Genomic DNA, 15,230 nt, shown 5'->3' on the forward strand with positions numbered 1-15,230 from the left:
CACTCTGAGTTTATGCCATGCATTAAAGAGCATGGCATCTCGGCCATTAGCATCAGCTCTTACTGTTTTGGTTGCTGGACTTACAGCTATGTTAATGAATACTTTTATTTGCTATTTAACACAACGGGTGAGGACACCTTCACACACATGCATACACACCCACTCCCTCTTTTTATCCAACTGCCACAATCCAGCATTGCAAGACACTGACCTTGCATTGTATCCAAGGTCTGCTCTTGCCGGTTTACTGCCTTTGTTTGATTTGTTATGCTAACTATGCCATCATAGTTAGCATAAATCCTCTCTTCTTCTGAGAAGAACCATCACCAAAGTGTTAATTCTGTCACACATCATTCTTGTGAATTGGTAAGAGTGAGCTTTGTGCATGTCAGACTCCATAGTTTCCTGCAAGATGCAGATGAAGTGAATACTCTAGTTAAGATAGTACCACATAAACTATTTTCTAACAAGCCTCCCCTTGGAAACTGCAACTCAATTTCAACTTGCAAAGACTTGTCATCAAGTATGAGACTACAAAATCTTGTAAAAAATTAACCTAGAAATAATACCTCAAAAGTGATTGATGCAAAAATAATGTAGAGAGATGCAAAGCCGGCAGAAATCAAGCTACTATAATGCCAGGATAATTATCAATCCTTTCTGAATGTCTTTAAATGAATAGAATAGAATAGAATAGAATAGAATAGAATAGAATAGAATAGAATAGAATAGAAAAGAATAGAATAGGATAGAATAGAAAAGAAAAAAATAGAATAGAATAGAATAGAATAATTTCAGTTGGAAGGGACCTACAATGATCATCTAGTCCAACTGTCTGACCAATTCAGGGCTGATCAAAAATTAATAATATGCTTTAAGGGCACTGTCCAAATGCCTCTTCAACACTGACAGGCTTGGGGCATCGACCACCTCTCCAGGAAGCCTGTTCCAGGGTTTGAACACCCTCTCGGTAAAGAAATGCTTCCTAATGTCCAGTCTTAAACCTCCCCTGGTGCAGCTTTGAACCATTCCCAGGCATCCTGTCGCTGGATCCCAGGGAGAAGAGATCAGCACTTCCTTCTCCACGTCCCCTCCTCAGGAAGCTGTGGAGAGCGATGAGGTCGCCCCTCAGCCTCCTCCTCTCCAAACGAGAAAAACCCAGAGTCCTCAGCTGCTCCTCAGAGGACATGCCTTCCAGCCCTTCACCAGCTTTGTTGCCCTTCTCTGGACGCATTCGAGGACCTGAACGTCCTTCTTAAATGGTGGGGCTTAGCACTGCACACAGTACTCCAGGTGAGGCCGCACCAACGCTGAATACAGCGGGATAATTCCCTCTCTTGACCGGCTGCTTATGCTGTGTTTGATGCCCCCCAGCATGCGGTTTGCCCTCTTGGCTACTACTGGCTCCTATTGAGCCTGCTGCCAACCAGCACCCCCAGATCTCTTTCTGCAGGGCTGCTCTCCAGCCACTCCTCTCCCAATTTACACTTGTGCCCGGTATTACTTCATCCTAGATGCAGGATCTGGCATTTGGACTTGTTAAATTTCATCCCATTAATCATTGCCCAATGCTCCAATCTATCTAGATCCCTCTGCAAGGCCTCTTGTCCCTCAAGAGTCAACAGCACCTCCCTGTTTGGTATCATCAGCAATCCTGCATCCAGATTGTTGATAAATATATTGAACAGGATTGGTCCTAGAATTGAGCCCTGAGGAACACCGCTGGTGACCCATCACCAGCCAGGTGTAGCCCCATTCTCTACAACCCTTTGAGCTCTGCCCTTCAGCCAGTTCTTCACCCAAGCGCACTGTGAACCCGCTCATCCCAGAGCTGGACAACTTGTCCAGAAGGATGCTGTGAGGGACAGAATCAAAAGCCTTACTAAAATCCAAAAAAACTACATCCACCGCCTTCCCTTCGTCCATGAGGCGGGTGACCTTATCATAGAAGGATATCAAATTAGTTAAACAGGACTTTCCTTTTGTGAACCCGTGTTGACTGTGCCTGATGATTGCATTGTTCTTTAAATGCCTTTCAATAGTACCCAGTATGATCTTCTCCATAATTTTTCCAGGAACTGAGGTTAGACTGACAGGTCTGTAGTTCCCTGGGTCTTCCCTTACGCCCTTTCTGTAGAGTGGAATAACATTGGCTAGCTTCCAGTCAGCAGGGACCTCCCCAGACTCCCAAGACCTTTGGTAAATGATAGAGAGGGCTCCTGCCATAACATCCACCAGCTCCTTCAATACTCTGAGATGAATCCTGTCAGGCCCCATGGACTTGTGAACTGATACAGCTGGTCCCTTACAATTTCAGTCTCCACAAATGGAAAGTCACTGTTCCCACACTCATGGTCCTCCGACTCAGGACCGGGCAGCCCAAGGGCTATCTGTATTACTAAAGACTGAGGCAAAAAAAGCATTGAACGCCTCTGCTTTTTCCTCATCCCTATTAGTCAGACGACCATCTTCAACAAGTATCAGTCCAATGTTTTCTTTAGACCTCCTCTTGCTATTAACATACTTAAAAAAGCCCTTCTTGTTATCTGAAACAACACTGGCCAGTTTCAACTGTAATTGAGCTTTGGCCTTTCGTGTCTTCTCCCTGCATATATGAACCACAGCTTTGTAATATTCCTGCGAAGCCGGACCTTGCTTCCAGAGATCATACAATTTCTCAAGCACAGCTGTTTTTCTTTTTTTATTACTATCTTCCTTGAATTGCCCTTAAATATCAAATTAAGACCCTGTTTGATTTATGAGGATTAAAAATCTCTTTATTAATGGTACTGTAGGGGTTTTGCAATAAATGTAATAGTGTGTTGCCCAGGAATAAAAAACAGAACCTCATTCAGACTCCCAGTGAGAATTACCACTGCCCAGTCTGATGGCTAAAAGGTAAAGTGATGAACTCATTTATTGAACAGGTGAATCAGGGGTCAAACCGATTAGCAGATAAGCTTTTATTCAAAAGGGAAGTTTAAAGGTTCTTGTGAAAGGGAAGATAAAGCTTTTTCTGTCAGTTATTGCAGTCTGTCTGGGAGAGGTTTCATTAACTGGAACGCTGCACTGAGGTTGGGTGATGTGTACTGCCAGTTTCTACCCTTGCTCACACAAAAAAGGATTTGTTCCTTTATGGAGCCACGTGTGTCTGCCAGGCCACTCACCACAGCCCTGAAGGGCCTGAATATTACTGGCTGGTAGCATCCTGGTAACTGGACAGAGTAAGACTGAGAAAACAAGACACAGTAATGGTTGGAAACTTACCAGAGAGAACAGCAATGTGGATAGAAACACAAAACTGTCCTTTATAGAAAAGCACAAACCCTGTGCTGTAGCAAAACATCCACTGGAGGGTGTGTGTACACACAATATTCAATTTGTGCTTCCTACCCAGGAGGAGAGCATTGTTGAGAAAGGTGCAAGGAGAGTTTTGTTTGTAATAAATGCAACAACATATTTAGTATTGAAAAAAAAAAATTGAGCACATTCAGCAGCCATGCAATCAAAACTTGAAGAAGGATAACCTACCTGAAAACCACAGTTACCAACCTAGAACCTTGTGGTCAGTGTTTACTACAGGCCACCCCATCAAGGGGAGCCTATTGACCTATTACTTCAGCTACAGGAGGCATCGCGCTCGCAGGCTCTCATCCTGTTGGGGGACTTCAACCACCCTGACATCTGCTGGAAAAGTAGCACAGCGAGCTGTAGGCAATCCAGGAGACTCCTGGAGTGCACTGAGGATAACATCTTAGGCCAGGTAATAGACAGTCCTACCAGAGGGGATGCGTTACTGGACCTGTTGGTCACCAGCCAAGTGAGCTAATCGGTGACATCAGGATTGGAGGCAGCCTGGGCTGCAGTGATCACTGCACTGGTGGAGTTCGCTGTCCTGAGAGATATGGGACAGGCGAAGGGTAAAGTCAGGTCCCTGAATTTTAGGAAAGCAAAATTCCAGCTGTTCAAGGGGTTAGTCAGCTCCTTAGGACCCCCTGGGAAACTGCCCTCAGGGACAAGGGAGCAGAATAGAGCTGGCACATCTTTAAGGATGCTTTCCACAGAGCGCAAGAGCTCTCTGTCCCCACGTGTAAGAAATGGGGAAAGGAAGGCAAGAGACCGGCATGGATGAGTCAAGACCTGCTGGTCAAACTAAAGGGCAAGAAGGAAAAGCACAGGCAGTGGAAGCAGGGACAGGTATCCTGGGAAGAGTATAGGGACGCTGCCCGTTTGTGTAGGGATGGGGTCAGGAAGGCCAAAGCGCAGCTGGAGCTGAACTTGGCAAGGGACACAAAGAATAATAAGAAGGGCTTCTACAGGTATGTCAGCCAGAAAAGGAAGGTCAAAGAAAGTGTACCCTCCCAATGAACACGACTGGCAAACTGGTAACAACAGACAAAGAGAAGGCTGAGGTAGTCAACAACTTTTTTGCCTCAGTCTTTACTGGCAGCCTCTCTTCCCACACGTCTCGAGTGGATGGACCTCAAGGCAGGGACTGGGGGAGCAAAATCCCTCCCACTGTAAGAGAAGATCAGGTTCAAGACCACCTGAGGAACCTGAACATCCATAAGTCTATGGGACCTGAAGAGATGCATCTCAGGGTCCTGAGGGAATTGGCTGATGTAGTTGCCAAGCTACTCTCCATGATATTTCAAAAGTCATGGCAGTCAGGTGAAGTCCCTGGTGACTGGAAAAAGGGAAATATTGCACCCATTTTTAAAAAGGGTAGAAAGGAGGACCCTGGGAACTAGTGACCTGTCAGCCTCACCTCTGTGCCTGGGAAGATCATGGAACAGATCCTCCTAGAAGCTGTGCTAAGGCACATGGAGAACAGGGAGGTGATTCGAGACAGCCAGCATGGCTTCACCAAGGGCAGGTCTTGCCTGGCCAGTGTAGTGGCCTTCTATGATGGAGTGACAGCGGACAAGGGAAGAGCTATGGGTGTCATCTCTCTGGACTTCTGTAAGGCCTTTGACATGGTGCCCCACAACATCCTTCTCTCTAAACTGGAGAGGTATGATTTGATGGATGGACTATTCGGTGGATAAGGAATTGGCTGGATGGTCGCATACAGAGAGTAGTGGTCAACAGCTCATGTCCGGATGGAAATCAGTGACGAGTGGTGTCCCTCAGGGGTTTGTACTGGGACCAATACTGTTTAATATCTTCCTCAACAACATAGACAGTGGGATCAACTGCACCCTCAGCCCATTTGCAGACGACACCAAGCTGAGTGGTGCGGTTGACATGCTTGAGGGACAGGATGCCATTCAGAGGGATCTGGACAAGCTTGAGAAGTGGGCCCATGTGAACCTCATGAGGTTCAACAAGGCCAAGTGCAAGGTCCTGCACCTGGGTTGGGGCAATCCCAAACATGGATACAGGCTGGGGGATGAAGGGATTGAGAGCAGCCCTGCCGAGAAGGACTTGGGGTGGATGAAAAGCTGGACATGAGCCAGCAACATGCGCTTGCAGCCTAGAAGGCCAATTGTATCCTGGGCTGCATAAAAAGAAGTGTGGCCAGCAGGTTGAAGGAGGTGATTCTGCCCCTCTACTCTGTTATGGTGAGACTCCACCTGGAGCACTGTGTTCAGCTCTGGAGTTCTCAGCATAGGAAAGACATGGACCTGTTGGAGCGGGTCCAGAAGAGGGCCACAAAAATGATCAGAGGGCTGGAACACCTCTCCTATGAGGACAGGCTGAGAGAGTTGGGGTTGTTTAGCCTGGAGAAGAGAAGGCTCCAGGGAGACCTTATTGTGGCCTTTCAATACTTAAAGGGGGCTTATAAGAAAGATGGAGACAGACTTTTTAATAGGGCCTGTAGTGATAGGACAAGGGGTAATGGTTTTAAACTAAAAGAAGGGAGATTCAGACTAGATCTAAGGAAGAAATTTTTTACAATGAGGGTAGTGAAACACTGGAACAGGTTGCCCAGAGAGGTGGTGGATGCCCCATCCCTGGAAACATTCCAGGTCAGGTTGGATGGGGCTCTGAGCAACCTGATCTAGTTGGAGATGTCCCTGCTCATTGCAGGGGGGTTGGACTAGATGGCCTTTAGAGGTCCCTTCCAACCCAAACTATTCTATGATTCTATGATTCTATAGAACATATGCAAGTTCTAATCCTCTTGAAAATAGGGATTTAGCAGCCTAAAAACCCACAGCATAAAGAAACTGTATTCCAGTTCAGCAATTTCAGAGTCACGTTCAAAGGCATGACACAGAAGAGCTGAATTCTACTTATGCTTAAACACTCTTAGGACCAGATCAAAGAATGTTACTTTCCCTTTCGTATTTCTGCAAAGAGCTTGATCTGTACTCAAGCTTTGGCTCCTAGAAGCTCTTTCCAGGCTTGCTCTTAGAACTACTATTCTTTTCCCTGGATAAAATAGTTTGAGTTTCATAGGATAATGTGCAACTTTTAAGAGGAAAACACAAGACCTACTGTATGTGGTTTAAATGACATTTTTTACTTACAAGTGTCTTCCGTCTAGTCTGTGTAGGCATTCACGCTTTAACATGCACCAGCTCCAGAGTGAACCAACGGTATTCTTCCTATTAAGTGACCCAGAACAATGGGTTAGTGATCATCCTGAACCCTGACAAAAAATAGTTTACGTCTATTTCACAATTTAGTAAATATTTCAAAATTATTTTAATGCATCTTTATATTTTAATCTTTTATCACAGAGAAAGACCCTGTTATTTAAAACCACATTCAAGCTGCCCATAACAACATTACTAGACCATGCTAGACAAATCAGGAGCATGGCCAACAAAAGTATGAGTCCTTATACAGCCCTTCCTTTGTCTAGACTTCCAGGATTTCCACTGCATCGGGGCTTTTTATTGGTATAGAGATGGGAAAAAGAATTAGATTAGCATTGTTACCTCCCAGTTCTACAATGACTCTTGAAGTATTTGGGAGGTATTCCTTGATGTCAAGAGCTGGGGCATAGTGGGGTTACATTTTATTTTGCAAACATGTCGAGTAGTAGTTTTGGAGAAAAGCTTGAAGTTGTTCGCATGCAGAACAGTTTAAAGATGAGACAAGTAAATCCACCACTTCGAGTCTTGAACTTTTTAACATGATCTCAAGATCTTTGCAACAGCTTTCCAAGAAATGCAACAAGGATTTAGGTGGAGGATGGCCTTTTGAAACACGAGGGCTTTGTCAATAATGGTTCCGCAGTCAACTTATGCTTCCTCTGTTTCTGAAGAGAGAAATCTTTCCTCCACTCCAGGGCCTCACATAAATTTCATGGTACTAAGCCAGTACAGTAAGACATTATAAAAATAGATGCAGTTTGATCCTCTAAACATTCCACAAATGGAATGTTAAGTTGCATCACCTCCTACAAAAGACTTTGACCTTTGTGACGTGCCAAAGTGCAATTTTGCTGTGGGTATTTCCATAGTTGCAGACAGACATTTTGTGGTGTGGCAGGTTCCAAAGCCTGCAAACTTTCTGAGATGTGTGGCTACAGGAAGCTTCCACTTACAGCCCCATGGACTCCATCTAAAGTCCAGTGCAGTCAATGGGGATCCTTCAGTGAACTCTTGCTCTTACTAAATCCTATGAGTTAGAGTGCAGCAATAGGGACTTATGCAGTCCTTCCTGTTTCTGAGAGCAACAGGTAGCATTTCCTGGACCCTACTATTGTTTTAATTCCTACACTCACCAAACCCATTTCCTAAAAAAATGTGGTACACATGTTCTCACTGACTCCCCATGACAGAATCTCCCTCTAACATCCACAGTTTTTTCCTAAAATGTTAAACAGGCACAGTTGTGTATAGAACACTAAATATGAGGGAGCTAGGACACTACACAAAAATGATATTTAATTATTTCAGCTTCTTCCACTGTTAATAACCCTCATTCGAACTGCTTTCAAGCACTACATTCAGAGGCCCTCCTGCACATCTGTAAATGCATTCCTCTCTCCATCTCTATGTCCCACTCCCTGTCCCTGCCTTTCTCTATCCCTCCTTCCTTCTTCCTCTCCTTGTCTCCCCCTTTGTCCTGGTGCCCGGCCCTACTTTTCTTCCTCCATCTCTTTGCAGGGCTCCTCACCCCTATTTTTCTTGATTTCTCCATCTCTCTAGCCTTTTCCCTGCACCTTTCTTCCTCTTTCTGCTCCTCAGTCTTCTCCCTCATCTTATTTTTCTGTTTCTGGTCCTCTGTCCTTCTCCCCATCAGCTTAAACTGAATGACCAGGTGTCCCTGTGCTCTGGTATTTCCTTAGCATTGCCCTAGGGAAGATCTGTGTCTGTAGGGCTAGGGATCATTTAGGAGCTGATCTCCTTATGTAGACGGCAGAGCTAGGTGTAATTAAAGCAGAGGTTATTCTCAGCTGGTGTTCCATGCATCTTGTTGAAACTGCAGGCTGTGGGCCTTATTTTGAAGGAAGGTTTCTTGTTCTGCACTTACTGCCCCTAGGGATGCTGCAAAGGTGTGGTGTTGGGGTCTGGAGGGACGCATGGGACCTGCTGTGGTTCCTTGTAGATGTGAACTGAACTTGTCCTAACGTTCTCGAATGAAACCGGACTGCACAATGCCCGATAAAAATAGTAACAAGTAAAGGCACTTGCAGTTGGCTTTTTTATGCAGTCTTCACACGGAGCTTTTGATATTGATTAATTTCTGGGAGGCAAGATAGCAGTGAGGAAATAAAACTGTGGCTTGTCTAAACAGCGTCTTCACCGTAGGCAGGGTTTGAGCCATTGCGCTAAAACAGGTCTTTACTACAGTTTATGAACACAGAAAATGAGTCTGTAAGGAAAGTTTCAGTAGAAGTAAGGCTCAATTTGCACCTCTGTATCTGATGCAAGTAAGAGATTACTTGGCAGTGTTTACCTCTCAAATGCGTGCCTGTGTATTAATGCAGGCTGTCAGGGTCTTTGCAGGGGTACTTCTGGACTGGCAGGTCGCGTGCCTGAGCGGTACCGAGTCCCAAGATGAGCCAGCTCCTGCCGGCAGTTTAAGCTCAGAGGATGTGACAGAATGGAAACCATCTTTGTGGTGGACCCCAAACGTCAAAGGTGCGGATATGTTGCTGACATCCCCCTGGCCTGGAGATGTGGGGAGTTCTGCCAACACTCCGGTAAGGATTCAGTTTTCTGCTGGAATGGTTCTCCAGATGGATTTAACAAACGATTGCCTTTCTACCTCCTGTGGCTATCTGCAGAAGGGCCCTCCTGTTCATTTGGGTTTAACCAGTGTAAGGGCTTTGGAGAAGAACTAGCTAAACATGCTTTCTCTCTATGGAGATCACTAGCATTTGTGTAGAAAAGCAGAGGTTCAGTCAGTAAAGCTTATAGCATAGTGCTGTGCTCAGACCATGGAGCTCTATCACCTGGAGATACTGTTCAGGTGGACTCATTATTTCAACTAAGTCTTTCTGGCTCAGAATAGAGCCCCATGGGATCATGACATTGTGGTTCGAATGCTCAAATGGCAATGTTTGGTTTGCCGTTGCTTTGCCAAGGCAAAGCCCCTTGCAGGATAATGATCCCACAAAAAGCCTGGGACTGTAGTCTTCTCAGTAGTCTTCTGTAGCCTTCACACTGCCTGGGTGTTGATGCTGCTTCATCAGAAGTAAAATTCATCCTAATCCTGGGATTTCTTTCCTGTCCTCTCTGGACCAAGTAACCTCTGGTCATTCGTTAACTAGTCCTGCTCTACCTTCAGCCTAGGTAGGTTTCTTCTCCTCGTTCCCATCTTTTTCTGAAGGAAACATCACAGTTGTGATAAACATGAAAAGGCTGAATTTTTACTCCATTAGATCTTGTATGTGTGTTTTTTCCCTTGTACAAATATTATTTTATATAATAGCCTCTTCATTCCCCTGTTCTGTATTGGTAGCTCTGAGCATTTAATCTGGTCTACATGAGCCTACTGAACCCTGAAGCAGTGTTCAGAAAGAGGCCTTACTAGGGATTACTTCAATGGTGTTAAAATAAAAGCTGCTTGCTCTGCTTTCACAGGATACTTGCCAGGTGCCTCCCCAGAGCAATCCAGGCTGAGAAGTTGGCTTAAATCATGGTGATGGAAAAGGCCGCTCTGGTTTCCGAGTCCTTTTTTCCCTTAAATTTTTTAGATCAGCAGAGGAAATGTCTGTCGGGTTTTCTCTTTGCATACATCCTGGTGCTTCTCTCGCCAGCTTTCTTTGCCAAAGACAGGCTACTGCTTAAAGCTTGCATCAAAGATGGATGCCAGTTTGTGCTTTTATGTGGCACATGGAAGGTAGAAGGAAAAACTGCATCTGAAATCCCCCAGGAGCAATTTTCCCTTTGGCATCGCAAGAGCCCAGAGCTGTGGAAATGTTGGTTGTAAAGGACCTCTGGAGTCTTCTGGTCCAACCTCCCACTGGAGTTCATGTTGTTGTGACTGGAGCACAGGTGTTTCTCCAGCGTGGCTGTTTCCCATCCCACCCAGCATTACTGATACTCATGAACTTCAGCTTTATAAAAGCAGGTGTGAGGTCTGTCATGGACGTTGAAGCTGAATCCTGTTCACTGGGCCATCTGCATGTGCTGGAGAACGTCGAGAGTGAAAAATGTACAGTGGGTATTCTGGTTCTTCTCCAGGGATAAGTTAGGGACAGATGGGGAGGGGGATTTGTGAAACAGAGAAGAGGTCACAAGAATAGAGAGAAAACGACAGGTACAGGGAAGCTAAAAAATGACACAGAGGGAGTGGGAGGGATAGGATGGGAGAGACCGGGATGCAGAAGAGGGGCGACATGGCCCCAAGGGCCTGGGACTCACTGCAGCTCCTGCCCTCTGCACTGAGATGCTGGGTCCGGGGCAGCTGCAGGGGGCCAGCAGGGCTGGGGCAGCTCAGGGGGGCTCTGGGAGTCGGGGTGCCCAGTGCCTGTGCCCAGGGGGGGTGTCTGTCTCAGTCTCCTTCCCCTCCCCAGCTCTTGGGTCACCCCCGGGGCTGCCCCGGCCGGGCCCAGCTCCAGCTGACCGGGACCCCATCGCACCGGGCAGTTTGGAGCTTCCCCCACCAACCCCGGGCGGCCCCAGCCCTCACCTCAGCCCGGCCGCAGCTTGAGCAGAGGCTGCGCCCCCCGAGACCAACATGGCCGCCTGGCAGCCCCGTGCCCCAGGACTACAGCTCCCGGCATGCTGCGGGGTGCTCCTTCCTGCTGCCTGACCCTGCGGGGACACCGTCCCTCGGCTGGGCCTGGCCGCCCCGCAGGCCCCATGGCCGCCTCCCCGGGGCTGCCCCAGCCCCTTATCCCCGGTGGGACAGGGAGGAGGAGGGGAGAGAAAAGGCGCAGCCATCTGAGCAGGGGATACAGGCAGGAAAGAGGGGACAGGCTGCAGGGCAGAGAGGAAGAATAAGGCCAGGACGCAGGAGGTGGTGATAGATAAGAGAAGGACAGGGAGCGGGAGCGAGAGATGTGGAGAAAGAAAAAAATAGCAGCAGGCTATAGGACAGACAGGGAGGAATTAGAAGATACAGACAGGGAGCCGGATAGAGCAAGGCAAAAATAGTGACAGGCTTTAGGGCAGAGTGGGAGCAATTTAAAAACAGGGATAAGGAGACAGAGAGAGATGGAGAAAGAAAAAAATAGACACAGGCGACAGGGCAGAGAGAGAGGAGTTTAAAAAAATAGGGACAAGGAGCCAGACAGAGAAAGAAAGAGGAAGAAAAAAAGAGCAACAGGCTACAGGGCAGAAAAGAAGCAACTAAAAAGTAGGGACCCGGAGACAGACTAAAAATATCGGTTATGGACAACTGCCCCCATTTCTTGAGCACTCCCCAGGAACTGCATGACCAGGAGCCTCAAAATACGTGCTGCCTGCAAAAGCCCTGCCCTGGGCCCAGTCCTGCGCCCTAATACTGGTGATGAGTGTCGCCTTGCAGGGTGGCCAGGACCAGGGAAAAAAGCTCACCTCGGGGGTGGAGAATCTCCCAGCTGTTTCTTTGTTTGCTGGATGGTTTTGCTTAAAAAAAATACTATCTGAACTGTAAATACCACCTGCAAGGAAAAAGGAACCAGGCGTACCAGGTTGAGCACATGCAAAGCCCGAACGCATTCAACAGCTGCGCAAACCACCGCTCGCTCCCACTGCGCACACTCCACCGCCTGCCTGCAGGTACAGGCAGCCGCCCTGTTTCTTGAGCACTCCCCAGGAACGGCACCACCAGGCAGCTCAAAAAATGTGCTGTCTTCAAAAACTTGACAACAGCTTAATTCTGGACAGTTTTTGCTCTTTTTAGTCCTGTTGAGGGGCAGGCAAGTCCCAGGACTGGTCCATGTCTGGCAGCCTTCAGGAGATGGCTCAGGACCACGCCAGGGCCGGTGGCGCTGCTTTCTGGATCCTGTGGTGACAAAGGGCAAAGGGCCAGGCTACCAGATCCCGGGGCCGGGTACGCGTGCGGGGTGTCAGGGTCACCCCTGCCTGGTTTTTCCCGGCGAAGCCCCAGCTAGTGCTGGCCCCGTGCTGCAGCCCCGGGGCCGAGGCTCAAGGAGCCGGGCATTTCTGCAGGCGCTGCACCCTGCCAGGCTGCACCGCTGGCTGCTGGCTGCCCTGGGCTTCTGGGCTTCCCCCCCGTTGTCTCCAGCTCTGCTTTCTGCCAGGGCCTGGGGCAGGGTGCTGCAGAATGTCTTGCCTGCTTCCCACAGCCATCCTGACCCATGTCACACAGCTGATTTGGGGGTGGTAGGTCTCTCTTGTGGCACCCTGGGAATGAGGGCAAAGCAAACTCAATTGCTCCCATTCGATCTTTGTCCCCAGGGTGACCAAGCAGAGATGTACTGTTTGCTGGAGAGCGTCCTACAGGGAGGTGACAGCCGTTTGCAGAGCAGTGTTGAGACCCGCCTTCTGGGGGTTAACGGCACGGACTCTGGCAGGCAGTAACCAAAGACCTTTATTGCTTTTTGTTAGCATCTTTTATAGCAAGCAGAAGTATACACGCGCTACCTGCAGCTTGCAGATAGGTTATAGCCTTGTGTTCACGTGCGTCTATGCTCTAGCAGATTGGCCTGCTCTTCCTGATCATGCGAAATGCCTTCAGGGTCTTTATCTTGTTTTTGTCCTTCCAGCTGCACATTCCTTTCTCCGTTATTTTCTGCTTATGTGCTTTGTCATGCCAGGTGGTACAGTGTTTGCTTATTAAAATCAAACTCAGGAATGTCCATCGCTAAAATTCCTATCCCCACACCGCCTGACAGCAAGGGTGCCTGGTGGCCACAGAGCAGCCCAGGTGAGCTGGTTCTCTTGGAGGCCACCAGAGGAGCCTTCCTCCGCCTCTGGTTTTGGTGAGATATGGAGCAGCGCAGGGATGTTTCTTGGGTACCCAGGCCTGAGGAGGGTTTCCCAGTGCCCCTGTGAGAGATCCTGCTCCCGGGAAGCACCTCCCCACAGAGCCGAGGCCATATCCAGCCACCTGGCTCTGGGTACAGCTGCCCTGAGAGGTCTCGCAGGGAGGACAGGGTCATCTGTCTGGTGGCTCTGACACAGAAATGATGAGCTGAAGCCCCGTGGTCATGGCTGGCTGGTTCAAAGTCTCCGAGTGCCTCAGCCATTGTCCCCAGGAGCGTTTAACTCAGACACTTTTCCAGGGTGTGACGATGGATGCTGGTGATGTCCTGGTGGCTCCATCTCACTCTCACTTCAAAGTTGTGATGTCTGAGATCCAGGGCCACCTGAAGGCCCTGGCAGAGATCTCCAGGGAGTTTTTGTATTCAATTTTTTGATATCTTAGGGCTGCAATGTGCTATAGTTACGGGATGCTAGGTTTACAGGGTGCTAGTGTTATGGGATTCTAGGGTTGTGCAATGCTAGGGTAACAGTTTTCTAGGATTATATGCTAGGGTTATAGAGACCTAGTGTTATTGGGTGCTAGGGTTATGGGGTTCTGGGGTTACAGTGTGCTAGGGTTATGGGATGCCAGAGTGTTGCATTTTCTGTCTTGTAATGATCATTTCTGCTCTAATATGGCCTACTGCATCGGCCAGTATAACTTCCGATGTGGTTCAACTCGTTTCTGGTGAGTGTCAGACTCTTAGATAGGTGTGGAGGACTTGCGGCCCATGGAGAACGACTGCCAGATGACTAATGGGCATTTCTGGGGTGTGGAAGGACTTCTGGCCCATAGATAATGACTGCTGGAGGACTAAGTGCACTTCTGAGTTTGTGTGGACTTCCAAATTCATGGTCTTTTTTCCTGCCTCAAGGAAGAGCCATAGGAAGACACCAGCCTCATGGAAAGACAAGTGTTTCCCCAAGGGTACGTGGCTTTTTGTTTTGCTTTTGAGTAAGAAACCTGCAAAGAGGCTGCTATCGTTAAGTTTAGTGATGTTTTGTAAAGTTCTGGATTGAGTATTGCATGACTGGAAACATCACTGAAAAAAAATGGTAGTTTGTCTGCGTGTTCTGGATGCTTTGGTTTTGAACATCTGTTAATGGTGGTGGCTTCTGTCATGTCCCACCTACGAGAAGGGGGGAGTGACTAAGGTCCGCAAATCCCCTCGGTGTGGATTAAGGTGAGGTAACACTCAAGGTCCATACACAAACATCAACTTTAATGGAACAAACACTCTGTAAGCATCAACCCTCTGGGTATTAATATGTCACATAAGCTAAGCGGCTCTATGAGAGGTTGAGGTAGGCCTTGTGTTACTTAGCAGCATCAAGGGCAAAGAACGAGAAGGAGGAGGTGAGAGAGAGAGAGAAAGAGCTGGGAGGAGAGAGAGAGAGAGAGAGATCACTGATCCAGGATCCAGCGTCGGACCTGCCAACGGGGGGTGTTGGTGTGGAGAGCACCCCAAGGAGGCTCGTATGCGCCCCTATTTATTGGCCTCAGTCCAAGGTTTCTAGAATCTTCTCCCACCCCAGCTTCAGGAGTGGTTGAGACATTAGTCAGTCAAGGAGAGTGACACTGGGCCCCTCCCTGTGGCTGGCTTCTGGAGCTTTCTCTTGGGGCATTGTCTGTGCTCACAGCACAGTCACTTGGGCCTTGTCCCTTACACCACCCTGTGGCTCCAACACTCCGAGGTCCTCTTCGATGGTGGTGATCTGGACATATCGCAGAGAGGAAGAGATAGAAGAGAAGGAGCGGTGAATCAGGCACCTCATTACAGCAAAGCCGATAGCTAGACCGATTAATATTAACAAAAACATTACTAAGGCTTCTACTATCCAGTCCCACCATCTTGTAAGTCCCAGGGTTTTGAGCAAAGTTGAAATCCACGAGGCAGGGTTCCAATC

Source organism: Aptenodytes patagonicus, chromosome 12 (genome assembly GCF_965638725.1).
Source record: "Aptenodytes patagonicus chromosome 12, bAptPat1.pri.cur, whole genome shotgun sequence".
NCBI lineage: Eukaryota > Metazoa > Chordata > Aves > Sphenisciformes > Spheniscidae > Aptenodytes > Aptenodytes patagonicus.